We start from the raw sequence: 6,250 nt of genomic DNA, 5'->3' as shown, positions 1-6,250 counted from the left end.
AATGAGAGTTGGCTATGCTCTGACAACCCCTGTCAAGGAGACAACAGCTGCTCTGAACAAACACTGCAGACAGAAAAGAACAAATTAATGGTCAGTCAAGAAGAAATAAAAGGAAGAATTGACAAAGGATAAACTTGACCAAGCTACAACCAACCAAGGATAAACTAGACCAACTTTCCCACATGTATAATACAAATAATAGCACATATTTGTGGAGCAGGATTATTGTTAAGGATCAATTAATTAATAGTTGTGAAATGCTGTGGAGTCCTTCACGGCATATGCAAAATAGTAATGTGAGCTAATTAGCATATGTGCTGCTCCAAGGCAGTCACAGCTTATCCAAGGGAGAGAGGGAGTGCAGGTGAAGGGGCAAAAGAGGGAAAAACAAATAGAGGGCAAATGGCAATAAGAAGTGCCACGAGGGGAGAATAGGAAACAAAATCGCAGGGGAAATGGAAGGAGGAAATCAGGCCATGTGGGACAAAGACGTAATGCCTGCATTACTGCACTATAAAGACACAGGGCACAAATCTGTATGAAATTGAGCTTTATTAGTTCTGCTGCTCACGCAACAACCTGTGGTTGGTTGTATGTTTTGGGCTGTTTGGTTTGGTTTTGGTTTTTTTTTTTAGAAAAAACTAAGTGTAACCAGAAAAAAAACAATTATAACCAGATGGGAGTATTTAACTGACCATCTGCAAGTACAGAGGGGAACTGTGGGTTTTCCAGAGTATAAATCTCTCAAGAGAAGAAATCAAAATCATTCTACTTCTGTATTGCTGACAAAGAGAGCATTGTTTTAGAACTGATTGAAACATGTACTGGAACAATAGCTTTAGATCAGCAGAAGCACAAAATACTGTTAACTGTGACATATGTTTCAATTAAAGCAAAAATAATTAACCACCCATTACTGCCATGAAAAACACAGGCTATTAACAGTAAATGCTCTTTAGAAATTCTATTATCTCCATGAAGCTGTTTCCAATATTTTTTCTACCTCTTATTGATATTCTTTTTCCACTGCATAGCTATCTGCATGCTGTTTTACATATTCCTTCTCAGCTTCCTTTAAATCTTGGTACAGTAGAGAACTGATTAGTGGGGGAGACTGTAATGATACAAAGACTCATCACCTGGAGGCTGCCTGTTGTCATACTGTGCGTCACTGTTGTTATTACATGACAGCTAATCTTGCTTTTGGAGAACTACTGTGAAGACCACAAAAATACTATCTTGCTGACTGCAGCGGGAAGATTTGCTTGGTATTCTGGTAGAGAACACAGACTAAAAAAGCATCTTGCACTTCTCACCTTTACTAATGGATTTTCCAACTTAGTGTTAGAGCACTGTCACTGACTCGTGAGATTTTCATACTAAGGAGAAACTGGAGTTACTGAGACTGGTTTCCCTTGTGCCTGTGTCAAGGATCAAAGCCATTAATTTTTAAAGAAAAGTTTCTATTATTGAAAGTATTTTATTACAATATTAAAAAACCTTATTTCTAAATATACTTGTGGCCCTATTTCTCCAAAAGATTCTGTTCAGAACAATGTCAAAAAGCACACAGTTACTGTTTTCGTGCCTTGCTCATGTCCTTTCATATTGAGATCACTGAGACTCAAACTATACACATTTCTCTTGTGGACTACGATGACATCTTTCAAAAGAGTTACCATTTTATAAATGGACTCTTTTTCTAAGATTTGTAACTTTATTTTCAGTTAGAATTCTACCTGCTTTCAGGAGTCTAAAGACTCAAATAGTGATGACAGTTTAGAAAGCTACTGTTATTTTCAACACAACTAAATTCTTGCATTTTACAGTCTTACTGGACATCTCTCAACGGATGTATATTTTAAGTGCTGTTGGTAGAAATCTGTATTCAGTTCAGTAGCATAATTTTTTTTATTTTCTCTTTTAACTTTTCAGATGCTGGTAATCCTTTGTGTAATAACAGGTTAATTGTTTGTCATCTATATATATATGGCAAGACGCCCAGTATCAGCTGAGCTGTGAAAATGGAAGTATCAAAATATCCCCATGTGTGAACTCTGCAAGAAACAAATATTACCCTCTGCTTAAAAAAAAAAAAAAAAAAAAAAACAACACAAACCAACAAAAACCAACACCCTGACTGAGGAAAGCTTTGGTCTTCCAAAATGAGTCTGAGTGGAAAAATCATCATGAGCAAATTTTACCCTTTAGGTCAGAAAACTCTCACCTAATTTACTCTGTTTACAGATTTGGTCTAATAATGATTAGTTCTCATGCTTCTTTGTAAAATATTATGAGATTTACTGATGAAAAGTGCTAAGGAATAAAATAATATTTATCTATTATACAATTACAATATCATAATTTTTATAGTTTATATAGTTTTCTGTGATAATTTATGAATGTCTTGCTTATGATTACAACTACAACTGAGTTTATTCTTTTGAACCTAAGAATAAAATGTATCACTTGTTTAACTACTTGCTCAGATCCTCCCATATGCAATTAGTCTATCATCACCCCTCTGTTATGGCTTCCAGAGAACATGTAGAACTGTTATGAAAATAATTGTATTTTCTGAAAATGTACCATCAACATAATTTACAAAGATTGATCTACTAATATAGATGTTTAACTACCTGTCAGTCAGTACAAGATGGTTTGATATAACTTGACTTTCCAAATATATTTCCTGTTTATCTCTTCTGTTCCCCAGAAGGATCCAATTTCACTCACATTATGTATTAAGATCCCAGTTCTGTGTAATTTGATGCAGCTTCAGGTTTTCTTGGAATTAGAAAAGTTGGGGAAAATTTAAGTCTTGCCCTCTGTTACCTCATAGCACAAATCCTGCAACACCCATTGCCCACAAAGTAAGGTGCATTTCCATAGTAAGGCTGGTTAATATATTGTGAGAATTGTGGATGACCTTCACTGGGCTGTCAACAAAAATGCAGATGGTGAATTCTGATGGTTTTCTGTTAAACCCACCACAATCATGCCTGGACCCAAATCTAAGAGTTTCCAGAACAAGTAAAGGGGTGGATATACACAAAGCAGCTTTTTCTGAGCTCAGACCTGACTCTTCTATGAGCAGAAGGTTGGACTAGAAACCTCCAGAGCTCCCATCCAACCTGAATTATCCTATGGTCCTAATATGCTATGATCTTGCAGTCATACTATATACTAGTCCAAGAACAGATGTGATACACCTGCATTCAGATACTGCAGCAATAGTCCGACCAGTTGGTGGTTTGACTGGTTAGAGGAGGGGTAAACAGATTCATGGGACCGATTCTGTTGTCAAGCAACATTAATAAAAACCTGACATGTCCCAGACTCAGCAAGACCATGTGTAGTCACAGATAGATGATACAGGAACAAACATACCTGCACCATGCCTACTCTTCCATTTCTAAAGCCAACCTGCCCACACACCCCAAAGCAAGCTGGGCACCTGCCAAACCACAAGATTGTGAAACAAGGAGAGGCACAGGATGAGCAGCAGCAGCTTACACTTGGTTTATTTTCTCTTTGCTCCTGTGTGTCTATTGGTGCCTCTGTACGTTTGGAGCATAAGTTCTTCAGAAGATAGAATGGGGTTTTCCGTTAATGTCTTATGTAGCAACTAAGGAGGTGAAGTGCTCTGGCCTCTGACTTGTGTTTCTAGGTGTTACGGTAATTTAAATACTATGTAATAATAACAGCTACATGATCTGGGAGACTTTCAGGGCAGGGAATTAGTTCTATCCATTCAACTAATGTACTTCTGTGAGAAAAGCATCTGTTCTTTCACTGAAGCCCTTACAAGATACTGGATGTGCCATTTCTCTTGGCAGCATATTCAGACCATTAATGTGTTCCACTACTAAAGAATGTGCATAATTTCTAATTTGAATTTGTCTGATTTCAGTTTACAGGTATTCTTCTTGTTACATCTCTCACTGTGCAAGATTAAAGCTCACTCTAGTCACTTTCCAGTCTTCTTTTTGATAAATCTCTCCATGCAAAGGGTTTTCTCCAGCCTCAAATAATTTCTCAGCATTCTTTTGACAGGAAGGACACCAGAGGCTAGAACAGTATTACCACAAAAATCTCCCCAATGCCATATGTAGAAGGAAAATAACACCTCTTCCTATTTGCCACATCCCTGGTTATATCGTCAAGGATTCCATTATTTGCTTATACCATAGCATTAGACTGGAAATTAATTTTTGCTGTCCTAACTTAATTTCTTTTCAGTCACTGATGTCCACGACACAGCCCCCCTAATCTCTGCAGATGTGACCTGCTTACTGTATTTTTAAGTAACTCTACTTATGCTTATATTAAAAGACACTATATCTGAATGGGATGAGTTTACCAAACTATATAGATCTTATGATAACCCTAGCCTGAATTTAATTTCACATTTAGCCACTCTTTTTTCTCTTTACAGCACATCAGTTTTGCTTTCTCATTGCTGAAAATACAAATGCATCTATTCTTTTTTTTTTTTTTTTTTTTTTTTTCCTTTATTAGGGTCTCCATGATCTCCTGCCACGTTTCCTGAGCAACTTCACCCTTAGGAACTGCTGTTCAGTGGATCCCACCTACCAGTTTCCTGAATAAACTGGTCTGTTCTCTAAAGCCAGGGGCTCTTTCCTCAGCCTCCACAGGATCATAAACTCCCCTCCTCAGTCACTACAGCCCAGGCTTTGACCACCAAGACACTGATGACCACATCCCTCAGTTCTTCCTTGTTAGTGACGAGCAGATCCAGCTGCGAATCACCCCTGGTTGGCCCAGCCAGTATCAAGAAGTTATCCTTGATGCCTTTCAGAAATCTCCTTGACTGCTTGCATTCTGACGTGTGCTGCTTGTAGCAGATGGCAGGCAGGCTGAAATTCCTCCAGAACCCAGGTTCTGTGACCAAGAGACTTCCCCATTCCTAGTTAAAGTTCTCCTCAGCAGGTTGGCTGGCCAGTTGGCAAAGATGCTGTTGTCGCATTTTGTCAGGTGGATCTTGTCTCTCCCCAGTGATACAAGATATGAGTGATATCTTTCCTCAGACAGGGTTAGTTACCATACTGATCTATATGCATTACAATCACTCTGTAATTGCTTTCAAAGCTCTGCCTCCTCAAGTGTACACGAACGCATGCACAATTCTGGTCTACCCACCCTTTTTCCTTAGCTGGTCAAATCCCTGGAATACTTGACTTGTGAATAATTCCACTCACACCAAGGGGCTTAATGATGACAATTAAGTGATAATTTCTGATTCTCTTACTCGTGCCCTCATATTTTACCTCATTCTAATGGTTGATGGTATAAAAAATGTTTCTGTATTTCCCATTATTCTATGCGGCATGAGTTCAGTTTGCTCATAACATAGCATCTCAGTTTACATGCCATTTTAAAAAAAAATCAGTCTCTCTGTATGCTACTAATTTAGAATCTTTGCAGCTCCTCTGCTTAGTCTCCAGCCGCAATTAGCCCATACCTGTCAGATGCAGGACAGCATAGCTGTACATCCCTTGCCCTTTCTGAAATGTGGTCTGATACTCCCCAATATCTAAATTTTTCCTTGGAACTAGAGACATAAAAACCACTTTACACTAAGTATATTTTGCTTTCTTTCTCTAATTTATGGGCAGAAAGAAACTTCAAGGCAATCTCTGACTTTCCATTTGAGTGCTTTTCAAGATTCCTGCAGTTTCTATGGCCTATACCGTTCCACTTGTTTCCACATAATTGGTTCCAAACTGAATTATCTCCCAGATAACCTTATAGGCTTCTGCAATAAAGCAATTGCTTTTTGTGTTTTTGCTTCGGGGAGACAGCACGCTGTCATATTTTCCTTGTGTCATATTTTGAACACACTGTCCACTCTGGATTATACAGGGGTATCTCTTGTAGCATGCCTGATTAATTTTGCAAGGAATCATATTGCAGATGTAGCTTACAGTGTTGTATTTCAGTAGATGAACTGCTGGGTATCTGAAGGTTTGACACTTCTAGCCGGCCAAATACCCATTCTTGCTTTTTTTGCGCATAAATGGCCAATCCACTTCTTTTGTTTCTATTCTTTCTCATTCCGTTGATACTGTCCTCCCCCATGGTTTCTGTGGCAACAGTTTCTGAATGTAGTCATCCAAGAGGCATTCATTTTCTCAAATACTATACTTTTGAGATATGCATTTCTAGACCACAGACATTATGTAAAAGAATTGCTTGAGGATATTTCAGGTTGCAATAAAGTGTTTGG

This window comes from Tyto alba, unplaced genomic scaffold (genome assembly GCF_018691265.1).
Source record: "Tyto alba isolate M040663 unplaced genomic scaffold, T.alba_DEE_v4.0 Super-Scaffold_2, whole genome shotgun sequence".
NCBI lineage: Eukaryota > Metazoa > Chordata > Aves > Strigiformes > Tytonidae > Tyto > Tyto alba.
The sequence above is the reverse complement of the archived record's forward strand: the minus strand, read 5'-3'. Positions refer to the sequence as shown.